The sequence below is a fragment of the Amblyraja radiata genome, unplaced genomic scaffold (genome assembly GCF_010909765.2).
Source record: "Amblyraja radiata isolate CabotCenter1 unplaced genomic scaffold, sAmbRad1.1.pri S136, whole genome shotgun sequence".
NCBI classification, from domain to species: domain Eukaryota; kingdom Metazoa; phylum Chordata; class Chondrichthyes; order Rajiformes; family Rajidae; genus Amblyraja; species Amblyraja radiata.
Window position 1 is genome coordinate 197788 of NW_022630122.1, and position 15603 is coordinate 213390.

At 38.0% G+C, this 15603-nt stretch overlaps 1 long non-coding RNA gene across 1 annotated transcript; it reads right to left on the reverse strand.

The window, feature by feature from the left end:
- Nucleotides 1–3766: 3766 nt before the first annotated feature.
- LOC116969258 lies at nt 3767–4441 on the reverse strand. Its single transcript, XR_004410699.1, has 3 exons — nt 4335–4441; nt 4025–4212; nt 3767–3865 (listed from the first exon to the last, which is right to left on the reverse strand). It is a non-coding gene; the product is annotated as an uncharacterized LOC116969258 (long non-coding RNA).
- Between the last annotated feature and the right edge of the window lie 11162 nt (nt 4442–15603).

Consider the following 15603-nt stretch of genomic DNA (forward strand, 5'->3'; position numbering starts at 1 on the left):
GGGGGAGATGCAGCGAGACCTGGGTGTCATGGTACACCAGTCATTGAAGGTAGGCATGCAGGTGCAGCAGGCAGTAAAGAAAGCGAATGGTATGTTAGCTTTCATTGCAAAAGGATTTGAGTATAGGAGCAGGGATGTTCTACTGCAGTTGTACAGGGTCTTGGTGAGACCACACCTGGAGTATTGCGTACAGTTTTGGTCTCCAAATCTGAGGAAGGACATTATTGCCATAGAGGGAGTGCAGAGACGGTTCACCAGACTGATTCCTGGGATGTCAGGGCTGTCTTATGAAGAAAGACTGGATAGACTTGGTTTATACTCTCTAGAATTTAGGAGATTGAGAGGGGATCTTATAGAAACTTACAAAATTCTTAAGGGGTTGGACAGGCTAGATGCAGGAAGATTGTTCCCGATGTTAGGGAAGTCCAGGACAAGGGGTCACAGCTTAAGGATAAGGGGGAAATCCTTTAAAACCGAGATGAGAAGAACTTTTTTCACACAGAGAGTGGTGAATCTCTGGAACTCTCTGCCACAGAGGGTAGTTGAGGCCAGTTCATTGGCTATATTTAAGAGGGAGTTAGATGTGGCCCTTGTGGCTAAGGGGATCAGGGGGTATGGAGAGAAGGCAGGTACGGGATACTGAGTTGGATGATCAGCCATGATCATATTGAATGGCGGTGCAGGCTCGAAGGGCCGAATGGCCTACTCCTGCACCTAATTTCTATGTTTCTATGTTTCTATGGAGGATAGGAGGGGTAGAGGTGGAGGGTCGAGGGGGATTGGAGGGCGGTAGAGAGGGAGGGGTAGATAGGAAGGGGGTAGATAGGGAGGGGGTAGATAGGGAGGGGGGAAGGACAACCTGCTCTATTTCATTGTGCACGCCAGGTTGATTGCATTCGTGGGAACACGTGAAGGTTCCAATCACCCGCACCTGTCCCAATGAGATCCATTGTGATTAGACATGTGTGAGACGGCTCTGTGACTTATGCAGCTGCTTGGTTTTAGTGGGCTCACGTGAAGGTTCCAATCTCCTAGCCCTGTCCCATTGTGATGTCATATCATAGGTAAATGAGATCTATTGTGATTGGACATCTGTGAGATGGCACTGAGCCATGCAGCTGCTTGATTTTAAAATATTTTGATGTTTTTTACCAAAAAAGAAGGGAAATTAATAACCAAATGTTCTCATTCTCAATACAAAATGTGGATGAGGAAAAACTCTACAGGAATATGTAAAAATGTCTCCGTTACGGCAAAGGGTGGAGGAGTAAATTCAGAAATAGCTTAAACTAATTTTCGCGAAATAGAACCCTTACAAACCAACAGTTTTAATAGTTACTAGACCAAGTGCAGACCCGTTGGGTGTGTTTCCCCAAACGCGCGGTTGCGGGGGGGGAGGGGATGCTGAGGTTTCACACGCACACTAACCACCCCCACCCCCCCACACACACCATTATTCATACGCTCCTTTTATTCCCATCCCCCGCCCTATCCACTCATGCATAGCTCCCCCTCACAGGCACGGCTAGAGAGGGAGAGGGGGGGGGGTAGAACGAGGGGGTGCACAGACACAAAGAGATGGGGAGAGAAAATAACATGATTAAAAAGGACAATTTAATCTTTTGTAGATATTTATAACCTTCTAAAGACAATTTTATCTTTCAACACATTAACATATAATTTAAAAAGACATTGTGCTGTGTACCAATCTGGCTGTATTTTGGCACCTTCCTCCTGTGCTTTCTCCCAGTCTCTTGTGCCCATATGCTCATTAGTGCTTCTTGACGTCTCTTTGTGTTGTTCCTTGTCCATCCAGCAACTCGATTGCTCCCGTTTCTTTGCATGATGTAAAAAAAAGATATATATATATAACAATGTAGATATTCATAAACTTGTAAAGACAAATTGTATCTATTATAGACATTTATAAACTTCTAAAGACAATTATATCTATCGGTGGATTAACATATGATTAAAAAAGACATCAGGCTATTGTGTACCGTTTTGGCTGTTTTTGTCAACTTATTGTTGTCTCTTGTTCCATGCAAACTTACATTATTTTTCGGAGAACATCAAGACGTTCAGTCCTTTTGAGGAAATATTATACAATAAAATTGCTATTGTTCACTAGTGGTATGAAGCCTAGAATAGTTGAGCACCCTAAGGGCTAGGGTTTGAAGCACAGCAGAGAAGTAGTGAACAGCATGGGTGTCAACAAGCCAACCTGCCGACCTACGTGGTCCGGGTTTTGGGGGCTATAAAGCATCTGAGGTTAGGAATACACTTGGATGACTAATAAGCCAATGCTGATGAATCTATGCTGTGTTATTATCCTAATAGTGGTCATAATATGACTAGAAGAGGGAATGAGGAAATATTATACAATACAATTGCTCAAATGATAAGTTCTTAAGGAACATGTTAAGTTGCAAGAGAAGGACTTGAATACATGTCTCCACAAAGGAATAAAGAACACACACAGGAGAACAGATGGCTTATCATAACATGGAAATGTTGATCTGAATAGGCATATCTTTATTTATTCCTTTGAAGCAATAATCATGCTATCAGGGGTTGTATTTGGTTTAGGTTGGTGTCTAGAATGGAGGTTGTTAATGGGATCCTTCTCCATGACATGGGCACCATCCTTCTTCCTTTGTGACACATCTCTGAGCTTGGCTGTGTCATGAAGGGGATTTATGTTAGTCTATATTGGATTGTAGGCACCGAGGGTAGATACTAGTCTGTGAGATGGTCTGTTTAAATGTATTTATGTTGGGATAAGAGATAAGGAGATGGTTGTGTGACCTTTGCAAAATCGTTTCTTATGTTTATAGAAGACTGAGAAAGTAACTCTGTTTTGATCTAAGCCAAACGATTGGGGTCTGCATATAGTAATCTTCAAATTGCTGTGTGGAATGCTATTGGTAAGAAGTTGTAAAGAGGCCTTACATTCCTTTCCTCCAGAGAGATAAGGGGGAGGTTATAATACAGAATGAAATTAGACCCGAGCTTGGGAAGAGGCAATCAAGTGTGACAATTAATGGCCTTTATGTACTGGAGTTGGGAATTGTGTGATTAGAAATAACTTAAGTCTTTACCCTCTGTAAGAATGGGGCAAAACATATTTAATCTTTGTAATCCATAAGTAACTGTATTTTAACTATGTAGTTGTAAGGAAATTAATTGTGAGGTGTATTGTGTTTTAATTACGATTGTAAGTATTAGACTTTGTTTAAATCTGAAGTTTTAGAAGTAACTTTCTTTTCCAAAAGTGAAAATATGTTTTGTGTGTGTGATTGCTGTATGATGTGTATATTCTGAGGTGTTCTCTGAGAATTGGTTTTATATCTGAGGTTTAACTTTATTGAAATAAAATGATTTTGAGCAAAGAGGTTGACGAAACCACAGAGGGGAAGAAGGTTGTAAAGGGACCGGAAAAAGGAAAATCATGTGACTATACGTGTTGTCAATCAATGGAAAGGATTTAGTTGATTGGTTAATGCAAATAAATTAAATGTATGGTAATCCATAATGATTGGTTAAGTTTGCCATTCACTTTGTACCATACTTGTCTTTTACCTATATAACGTGTTACATTTATGCCAAAGTCAGTAGTTCTTTCGACCTGCTCCAGAGTTTCTAACTCTGTGTTGGAAGGTTTAAAGAATTATCCAGCGCTGTCAGAATAACGAATTGAATTTAGCAGCAATGGTTTGAATCAAGTTTTCTTGAATAGGACTGACAAAAAGAACTCATTTTAACACTTTCTTGTTGTGTCTCTGGTTTCCTTCTGCCCCTTACTGCTTCTCAACGTCTATTTGCGGTGTTCCTTGACCATCCTGCAACACATTTGCTCCCATCTCTTGACATAATGTAAAAAAGGAGAGATGTTTATCACGTAGGTATTTATAATCTTGTAAAGACAATTTTATCTATTGTAGAAATTTATAAACTCCTAAAGGCAATTATAACTATCAATAAATTAACATATGATTAAAAAATACATCAGGCCATTGTGTACCGTTTTGGCTGTATTTTGTCAACTTATTGGTGTGTCTCTTGTTCCATGCAAATTTCCGTTATTTTTCGGAGATCCTCAAGAGGTTCAGTCTTTCTTGTTGTGTCTCTTGTTCACTTCTGCTCCTTACTCCTTGTCAACGTCTCTTTTTGGAGTCCCTTGACCATCCTGCAACTCGTTTGCTCCTGCTTCTGGGCATGTTTTTAAAATATGAGATATTTATTACGATGTAGATATTTATAAACTTCCAATTGACAATTTTATCTATCAATCCAACAACATACGAATAAAAAAGAGATTTGCTATCGTATACCGAATTAGGAGTTTTCTATCAACTTCTTGTTGTGTCGCTTGTTCCATGCTGTCCTTGCTTTATTTCTCGCAAATCCCAAAGACATTGAGTCTAAATATCTGGGATCGAAAAAATGATGTGACAGTGACAGCCCTAGACAAAAAGGCAGCATTTGAACTGCATGGTATTAGGGCATCCTGATAAAACGGTAGTACATATGTATCAAGGATTTAAAAAAAACACTGCACTGGCCCAAAATAGTTTCAAATACTGACCTTTCATCCATCTTAAGATCTGGTTGATAATCACTGATGGTTACAGAATTTTGAATTCCACTGCAACTCCTGAGAAAATGCAGTCAATGCTTACATACAAAATAACTCGACAATAGACCAAAGTGGAAAGTAACACTCATGTCAAACAGCAGACAAGTAAAGATAATTTCCCACAAGGCAGAATATATAACCACATCGAACATGGAAAATCGAAGGTACACAAAAAAGCTGGAGAAATCTAGCAGCATCTATGGAGCGAAGGAAATAGGCAACGTTTCGGGCCGAAACCCTTCTTCTTCTTCATTTACTCAATAATTGACAATCATTGAACTGGAACTGACACATATGCCGTAGATGTGCAGGCCTGTGGTTGTATATATTGCAGCAAATAATCCACCTGCAAGGTTTGTCAGGAAGCATGATAACTGCTCCAACAATTTTCTATCCAAAAAGCAAATGCAACTGGCAAGATTTTACATGTCATTTAATGTGTCCTTGAAGCATTTTCTGAGGCAGCATTTTAAACTTTTGTGTGCAGAACTGTGATTGCTGTGTTAAACATCCATTGATGAACTGAGGAGCAATCATCAAAAGTGTCGAAACTCTGGACATTCGGTTCCTTCTTGCGTCGCTTGTTGCCATCAGTTTTGCGTTCTTTCGTTGACTTAACATAGAAACATAGAAACATAGAAAGTAGGTGCGAGAGTAGACCACCAGGTCCGTCGACCCCGCACCGCCATTCGCTCATGGCTGAACACTAAACAGACACACTTACCCACAAACAGTAGACACAAGACACAGAACACAAGACACTACCCTCCCCTTTATACCGCTATCACCCCTCTCCACCCCAAGAACCGCGTGATCTCCTGGGGGAGTCAAAAAACCGGATAAAAACCCAGGTCCAATTCGGGAAAAAAATCCGGGAAATTCCTCTCCGACCCCAATCCAGGCGATCGACACTTGTCCAGGAGATCACTCAGGTCTTACTATACTAACCATACCTAGGTCCATATCCCTGCCCTCTCCCCGTAGCCCCTTATCCCCTTGGCAGCTAAAAAACACATCTATTTTAGACTTAAATATATTTAACGTTTCTGCTTCCACTGCTCCCTGGGGCAGTGAATTCCATAAATTAACCACCCTCTGGGTGAAGAAGTTCTTCCTCATCTCAGTTTTAAAAGAGCCCCCCCTTATTCTGCAACTATGTCCCCTAGTTCTAGTCTCCTCGATCATTGGGAACATCCTCGGTGCATCCACCCGATCAAGGCCCCTCACGATCTTATATGTTTCAATGAGATCGCCTCTCATTCTTCTAAACTCCAAAGAGTAGAGTTCCAGCTTACTTAACCTTTCCTCATATGTCAATCCCCTCATCGCAGGAATTAATCTTGTAAACCTTCGCTGCACTGCCTCCAGGGCCAGTACATCCTTTCTTAAGTATGGACCCCAGAACTGTACACAGTATTCCAAATGTGGTCTCACTAATACTGTGTACAGCTGCAGCAAGACCTCCGTGTTTTTATACTCAATCCCCTTAGCAATAAAGGCCAAAACTCCATTGGCCTTCCTGATTGCTTGCTGGACCTGCATACTGACTTTTAGTGATTCATGTACTAATACCCCTAGATCCCTTTGCGTTGCATTACAACGCAGCTCCTCCTCATTTAGAAAATAACTTGCCCTATCATTTTTTTTCCCAAAGTGAATGACTTCACATTTATTAGTATTAAATTTCATCTGCCAAGTTGTTGCCCACTCACCTAGCTTATCTATATCCTTTTGCAGACTCTTCCTATCCTCCTCATCCCCTACTTTTCCTCCCATTTTTGTATCGTCCGCAAATTTTGATATATTACACTTGGTTCCCTCCTCCAAATCATTTATATAAATTGTGAACAACTGGGGTCCCAGCACCGACCCTTGCGGAACCCCGCTAGTTACCGGTTGCCATCCCGAGTATGAACCATTTATCCCCACTCTCTGCTTCCTATTTGTTAGCCAATCCTCTACCCATGCTAATATATTACCCCCAATCCCATAATTTTTTATTTTTAGCAATAGTCTCTTATGCGGCACCTTGTCAAAAGCCTTTGGAAGTCCAAGTATACCACATCCACCGGTTCCCCTCTATCCACCCGGGTTGTTACTTCCTCAAAGAATTCGAGCAGATTCGTTAAACAGGATTTCCCCTTCACAAAACCATGCTGGTTCTGTCCGATGAAGTCATGTTTATCCAAGTGCCCCGTTAGTGTTTCTTTAATAATTGTCTCTAACATTTTACCCACCACCGATGTTAGACTAACCGGTCTATAGTTACCCGCCTTCTGTTTACTTCCTTTTTTAAATATAGGTGTTACATTGGCCATTTTCCAATCCACTGGGACCGTTCCTGCCTCCAGGGAGTTTTGGAAAATTATCACCAATGCATCCACAATCCCCACCGCTATCTCCCTCAAGACCCTTGGATGTACTCCATCAGGCCCAGGGGATTTATCCTCCTTCAGTCTCATTAATTTCCCTAATACCACCTCCTTGGTGATCTTAATAGTATTTAGCTCCTCCATTCCTACCGCCCCCTGTTTATCCAGCGTTGGAATATTTTTTGTGTCTTCTATGTTGAAGACTGATACAAAATACTCGTTTAATGCCTTTGCCATTTCCATGTTCCCCACCAACAACTCTCCAGTCTCACCCTCCAATGGACCAACGTTCACCTTAGCCACCCTTTTTCTTTTTATATAGCTATAAAAACTCTTACTATTAGTTTTTATGTTGTTCGCTAAATTCCTTTCATAGTCTATTTTCCCCGTCTTAATTAATCTCTTAGTTATTATTTGCTGACCTTTAAATGCTTCCCATGCTTTAGGAAATTGTGAGCACTTATTGCAGTAATCATTGCTCAACAAAGCATTTGTCTAATGACAACATTCGTGGTTGATGGCCCATCCTCCAGGAACACATTTACTTGTTCCTTCACCTTTTCTCTGCTAAGAGCCACATATTGTTGACCATGTTGAAATACTGGTTTCTCAAGGTATACCAAGACCTTCTCCATGGTTTGTCCTTGTGCCTTATGAATTGTCATCACAAAACTCAACAGAATAGGGAATTGGCTCCGCCTTATGGAAATGTTTTCATGTTCTGACAAATTGATCTTCATCCTAGGAATGAGAACAATCTCTTCTTTGTAGGTCCCCATGTTGATTCTAGCAACGATGTGATTATTGTGTAGCTGTTCTACAATCAACTTCGTTCCATTGCATAGCTTTGGTGGTTGCAAGTTTCTGATTAAAACAATTGGTGATCCTTTCTTCAACTCCAATTTGTGTGGTGGTAATCCACAAATCTCGACTGAATTGAGGAATTTCATTGGGAAGTGAGTTGAATTTGTTCCGTCAGTGACAGTGTTGAAAGAGTAATACTCGCTCATGGTTCCAGGGAAGCGTCTGACACACGTTGAATTGATTCTTCTCATCGTATCATTGTGAGGAACCAATATACAATTCTGAGAGAATAATGTTGCAGGGTGGTCAAATGCTGGATAGATATAATTTATGCAGTCACCCAGTGTTCTTGCTGAGAGAACCAAGTCTTCTGGAATGTTCATTTCATTCTTTTCAATCTTGTCCTCTCCTACATCCAACAAAAATTGAGAATACTCACCCTCGCCTTCGGTCATTCGCATATTCCTCTTCAATTCAAACTTTGTGAAAGTTCGCCACAAGTACGATGTCTTGATGTAGGAGTTTTGAACATCAATATCACTTCCCATCTTCACTACAGGAAGGAGTTGCCAAAAATCACCACAACAAATGGTAAGAATCCCGCCAAAATCATCCTTTTAGTGACATACATATTGAAGAGTTCTGTCCACCGCTTCAAAGCACTCCCTCCTAATCCTTGGGCATTCATCCCAAACAAAGATTTCTTCACTCTCCTGAATAAATCTCCCGTTTTAGAGTCGCTGTCGATGTTGCACGTTGAATCCTCCGTCACTTGGATAGGTATCTTTTTTTTTTTTTTTTTTTTTTTTTTTTTAATTTATTTATTAGAAGTAGAAATATTATACAATGTAATTACATATTATAGTAGAAAAAAACTTTTCATATACATCAGTCATACATTATTAAAATTTTCCATTATCAATTACTTCTGCTTCTAGTATTTTTATTTTTTATAGAAAGCGAGAAAAAGAGGGTAGAAAGTTACAAATAAAAGAGGAAGCAAAAAAAAAAAAAAAACACAACAGAAAAACAAGGGAGGTGGAATGGGTTACCTGTGATACATCAATGGAGATAGGTTCGTAGGTTATAAAGTATAGAGTATAGCTTTTCATCTGTTCCTGAGTTCAAGTTTCAGCTGGGTCCTCGTGCTGTGCCAGTCTATCCCTTCAGATAGTTAATGAATGGAGCCCAAATTTTATGGAAAAGATCTTGTTTGTCCATTAAGACAAGTCTAATTCTTTCTAAGTATAGGGTCTCCGACATTTCCGTAATCCACATTTTGATTGTGGGGGTTGTAGGGCCTTTCCAAAATGTTAATATTAATTTTTTTCCGGTTATTATACTGTAATTGAGGAAGTTTCTTTGGTTTGTTGTGAGTGTTAAGCTTTGTTCTGATATTCCAAGTATTATTAATTTTGTGTCTGGGTCCAGTTTTGTATTAATAACTTTTGAAGTTATTTCAAAAATATCTGTCCAGAAATGTTTAAGTTTTATACAGTTTGCAAACGTATGTGTTAAATTAGCCTCTAAATGTAGACATTTATCACAAATAGGAGAGATTTGTGGGAAAATTCTATTTAGTTTTATTTTAGAGAAGTGTAGTCTATGTAAGACCTTGAATTGTATTAAAATATGTCTGGCATTTAATGAACATTGATGTATTTGTTGTAAACTTTCGTCCCACATATCTTTCGTGATAGGATGACCTATTTCAATTTCCCATTTGTATCTATGTAGTTCGGTCGGTGGTACCTCGTTATTTAGTAGGGTGTTATAAATATAAGCTATTAGTTTTTCAGTATTAGGATGCTTGTTCAGACACTCATCAAGAATTTCTGATTCCCTATTCTTGTAAACTTGTGTATTAGATTTAACATAATCTCTAATTTGTAGATATCTGAAAAAATTATTTGAGTGCAGTCCATAATTCAGTTGTAACTCTTGAAATGAAAGAAAAGTACCTTTCCCATAAAGATGTCCTATATTTTTGATTCCATGATTTTTCCATTGTGTGAAACCTTTGTCCATAAAGGATGATTTGAACAAAGGATTATTTACAATGGGAAGGCAGAGTGGTATATTATTCAATTTTAAATCTTTTTTTATTTGTTTCCAAATTCGTATTCCACTATGTATTATGGGGTTTTCTTTATAGGTTTTTTTGTGCTGTTTTGTGGGGGCAAATATGATCGGTCCAATTTCAAAAGGTAGACAGTCTTCCTTTTCCATCATTAGCCAATCTGGTTGTTGGTCCATTTCTTCCAGCCAAAAATTAATGTTTTTAATATGGACTGCCCAAAAATAAAATAAGAAATTTGGCAAAGCCAGACCTCCATTTATCTTGATTTACATAAGTGTTTTTTACTTATTCTATGATTCTTATAATCCCAGACAAAACTTGTAACAATGGAGTCGACTTTTTTGAAAAAAGTTTTTGGGATATATATCGGAATTAATTGAAGTAGGTACAGTAGTTGCGGTAAAAAAAATCATTTTTATAGCATTAATTCTCCCAAGCATTGAAATGGGGAGTGTTTTCCAGTATTGAATATTCTTATGTAGTTTATTCAGTAAGGGTGGGAAATTTAGTTTAAATAAAGAGGTATATGTCTTAGTTACCCAGATTCCTAAGTATTTAAATTTATCTTTAACTATTTTAAAAGGGGATTGTTGTATTGTATGTAAATTAAATTTTGTTATTGGCATGATTTCGCTTTTATTCCAATTGATTCTATATCCCGAAAACTGACCAAATTGAGTTATTAGATTTAATAGGTTTGGAATACTAGTTTCTAATTTTGTAATATATATTAGTATATCATCTGCATATAAGGAGATTTTATTCCTTGTGTCTCTAGTATTGTATCCTAATATTCCTGGATGGTTTCTAACGCTTTCTGCTAGGGGTTCAATTGCAAGAGCAAATAATAGTGGGGATAGTGAACATCCTTGTCTACAGCCTCTAGAGAGATTAAATTTAGTTGATAACATTTTGTTTGTTAATATTCTAGCTGTTGGGTTAGAATATAACAATTTAACCCATGTACAGTACTTCTCTCCTAGTTGAAATTTTTCCATCACCGAAAATAAATATGGCCATTCTACCTGGTCAAATGCTTTTTCAGCATCTAACGAGATAATTGCTAGCTCTGCGTTGGGGATTCTATTGGAGTATATAATATTAAATAATCTTCTCAGATTAAAAAATGAATACCGTTTGGGGATAAACCCTGTTGGTCAGGATGTATTAATTTACTGATCACTAAGCTCAATCTATTAGATAGAATCTTAGTTAATATTTTCTGATCAGTATTTAAGAGGGCTATAGCTCTGTATGAACCTGGGTCTTCAAGATCCTTGTCCGTTTTTGGTATAAGTATGATTGTTGATTCATTTAGAGTTTCTGGGAGTTTCTGTTGAGTATAAGCATATTTGTACATTGTCTGTAGGCGTGGGGAAAGCAAGTCATAAATTTTTTTATAAAATTCCGAATTTAGTCCATCGGGTCCTGCCGAATTTCCATTTTTTAAGGACTTTATTGATTCTTCAATGTCTTTTATCGTAATTTCAGCCCCTAGCAATTCTCTCTCTTTCTGATCTAGACCCGCAAACTTACAATTCTGTAAAAATGTTTCCATTTCCGTTGATTGTTCTGTTATTTTAGATGAATACAATTTTTGATAGCATTGTAGAAATCTATCATTAATATCTTTAGGCAATGTTAAGGTTTCTCCCTTATCTGTTCTAATTTTGTATATTGTTTTTTCCCCGTCCAATTTGCGAAGTTGACGCGCTAATAGTTTTTGTGGTTTGTCACCAAATTCAAAATTTAATTGTTTTGTATGTTGATAAAGTTTTATAACTTGGTCTGAATAAATCTTGTTTAATTTATATTTCAATACTGCAATTTTATTGTGTTTTATCGTGGATGGTGCTGCTGCATTTTCTGTGTCTAATTGCTTTATTTCCATTTCCAGTTTCTTTTGTTTGGCCCTATTCTCTTTATTAAAAAATGATTGGGAAGAAATTAATGCTCCTCGTACAAATGCTTTAAATGTTTCCCAAGAAGCGAGGCAGAGATTTCAGGGCTATCGTTAGCCTCAAAAAACATTTTAATCTGTTTTACTAGATATTCATTACATGACTTATCTTTTAAGATTTGGGGATTAAATCTCCATTGTGACTGTGTCTCTGCCATTCCGTTTACTTTGATCATAAATGTTAATGGGGCATGGTCTGAGATTATGATGTTGTGATATTGTGAGTTATAGGTGAATGGGATAAGTTTGAATCTACCAAAAAATAGTCTATCCTTGAGTAAGTTTTATGTACTGGTGAGTAAAATGAATATTCTCGGCCCGATGGATTTTCAATTCTCCAAACGTCCTTAATATTAGTGGTATTAATGTATGAATTTAAAAATTCACTTGATCGAGATTTTAGTTTTCTTTGAGTTGATGATCTGTCCAAACAAGCATCCAATGTACAATTTAAATCTCCACCAATTATTAAGTTTTGTTGTGTACCTTCCGGGATATTGTTAAGAATTCTCTTAAAAAACAGAGGGCTATCAAAATTTGGTCCATACACATTGAGGAGAGTCACCTTTTTTAAGTATAACTCCCCTATTATTATAATATATCTGCCTTCAATGTCTTCTATCGTTGATATATGTTTAAAGGGTATACCTTTACGAATTAATATTGCCACACCTCTTGATTTATGTGAGAATGAAGAATGGTACGCTTTAGCAATCCATTTTGCTTTCAGTCTATGTTGTGCTTCCTTTTTAAGATGTGTCTCCTGGAGAAATATTATATCTGTTTTCAATGATTTTAAATGTGCTAACACTTTGCCTCTCTTGATAGGTTCATTAATTCCCTTAACATTCCAACTACAGAATTTAATTCCCTCACCCCCAATTTTTATATTCATGTCTTGCATCTTGTGATTAAGTGGTAGAGCAGATGATTCAGCACACTCAACCCTACCTTATACTTGAACTTCAGGTAGATGAATTTTAGGTCACGTCTGTTTTCCATCCGAACGTATCTCCTTAAATAAAATATGCAATTCCATTCCATATACAAAATATAATGTGATATAAGATAAAAAATGTGATAGCTAATAGGGTTAGTAAAGTGTGGAAAGTAAAAAAGAAAAGCAACTACAACTACAATTAGTGCAGTTAGTGATAGCCACCCTAATGTGGCTAAGCATCTATGGACTTCCGTAGCTTTTGGTTTATAAAAATACTAGCTCCGTGCTTTCCTTAAAAGGAAAGTTTCCAATTCGATGCATACAATTTGTGGGGGGGAAAGAAATATTGATTATATTCCATTAATGGTATAATTAGTAGTCTCAAATTGAGATATTAGTTTTGTATAATCTAAACATTTATCAAAGAATAATCAAAAACGAAAACATCAGGGCAAGGGCCATCAGACATTTCTCATTATAAAATACCTGAATCATACTTTACTTATATTTCATACTTTTAATTCATTCTTAAATAATCTAAATAATCTTGTTATCATTAGTTAGTGTTAGTTAATATTCTTGATTATTAATAGTTGTTAGAGGTTAGAGGTTAGTACTAGAATGTTAGTTTTATATATATCCGTTGTAGGAAATATACCCAATTCTTATTGCGAATTTTAGGCAACTCTTAAATATAATAGTTTAAAGTTTAGAGTTCCATATCTTCTCTGCGAGATAGCAGTGTCCGGGTAGGTGTTAAGAGTTGAATATTTTTCAATCTTCGATCTTGTCCTCGACGTTCTTGGCAAATTCAAATGCTTCCGTGTGCTTGATGAAGAAGTATTCCTTCTTCTCGTAACTGACTCTCAGTGTTGCGGGGTATAACAGTCCATATCTCAGATTCTTTATGTTCTTCAGTATTCTTCTTGTTTCTGTGAACAACGCTCTTTTCTTAGCAACTTCCACGGGGTAATCTCTGAATACGCTAATCTTGTCTCCTTCATATACAAGATTTCTGCTTTTACCAATTTTCCTCATCATGTCATCCAATACATGGTCATATTGGACCTTTACTATCATTATTCTTGGTCGGTCGCCCACCTTTGGGCGACCCACTCTGTGCGCTCGGGCAAGTAATGGCGCCTGATCCAGGTTCAAAATTGTTTTCAGTACTTCTGCAGCAAATTCACGGGGGTCACGAGTCCCCTCTCTGCCTTCCTGGATGCCCACGATTCTTAAATTCTGACGCCTCTGTCGTCCCTCCAAGTCTGTACATTTTTCAGTTATTTGATACAATAACTTTGATAGGCGTTGGTTCTCAGTGATGAGTTGTTTTGTAGTTGCGGTGCTTGTCTCAGCAAGCTCCTCAAGTTATTTTACAATCTTGTAGTGTTGGTCTAATGTCAGGAGAATAGGTTCAAGTTTAGAATCAAATCTGGATTCCATCTTATTCAGTTTTTCATTTACTTCTTCAACATTTTGGGTCATATCTCTTTCCATTTCTAATTTCCAGTCTTCAAGGACTTCGTGTACCATCTCTGTAACTTCTTCTTTAATTTGGTCTTTCATTTCTTTTTTAAAAGATGCTAGATCCTCTTTAAAGTCCTGTCTAAGATTTTTAAGTTCCTCCTTAAGGAACGTTTTTAATTCTTCCATCTCAGTCTTTTTCTTCTTCTTTGAGATGTCTTCTCGGGATGCTGTTAAACCTGAGGCCGAGGCTTCAGTTGGGCCTACCTCTTTAGTCTTGCCGTTTTTTGCCTTGTGGGGGGGAGTATGTTGAGTCGACATACTGCCGGTGTCGCGCGCCTGATGACGTCACGGGCTTAGTTCAAAACAATCGGTCCCGGGTTCTGCAGGTAGGAGCTGTCTTTTCCTCACGCTTTTTCGGATTTTTCACGGAGCTAGTTGGCGCGAGTCTCTCCTACTCCATAGCGCCACCGGAAGTCTTGGATAGGTATCTTGAATCGAGAATGCGCACTTCTTCCACCAGGCATTAATGTAGCTGCGATACCAGACAATGCTACAGCAATGGCAATTTGACCTTGAGCTCTAACTGTGGAGAGGATCAAATTTATCACATATGTCTTTCCAGTTCCTCCTGGTGAGTCAATGAAAATCATTGAAGATAGATCCCTTTGCAAGCAGTCGCACACGTGGTCATAAATTTCTCTCTGCTCAGCATTCAGCAGAGGCTTCTTCTCATCAACAAATCACGGTTGTTCTGATCTATTGTAATTCAATTCATTAAGTAAATCAACATTTCCATCATCAATGTCCATCCTTTCATTTCTTGGTCGAGGCAAGGAAATTTTTTCAGTGAAGTGTTGAAATTCTCAAGCTGGTCATGAATATAAAACAGAGCCTGATCATGATGTCTCTCATCAATTGTGATATTTCGATCACTTTTTCTTCTTTGCTCGCTTTCAAGATAATCCTCGGAGATTGAATTCTTGAAGCGATCCCATAATTGTAGAGGATCGTTGATGTCAGTAGAACAACAAACAAATCCCTGATTGCATTGGGGAGTCTTGTTGTCTCAGCATCTTCCATTGTTTGTTGCCAATGGTCGTCAGCTTCCAACAAACCACTTTCTCTGCAGACGTCTTTGAAGGAAGGAAGAATTACTCCATTATGTGTCTTCAAAGAGTCGAAGGACACTGGGCCTTTCACGTGATGGAGAAGCAGTCTCATGTAGTAGAGGTCACCGTATTTTGGAGAAATCACATATATTCGTCCAAGAACGTTGGCTTCAAAAATACCTGGGAAGTCATCCACTCTCTTCCCAACCTTCCGCCTTTGCCATCTCCT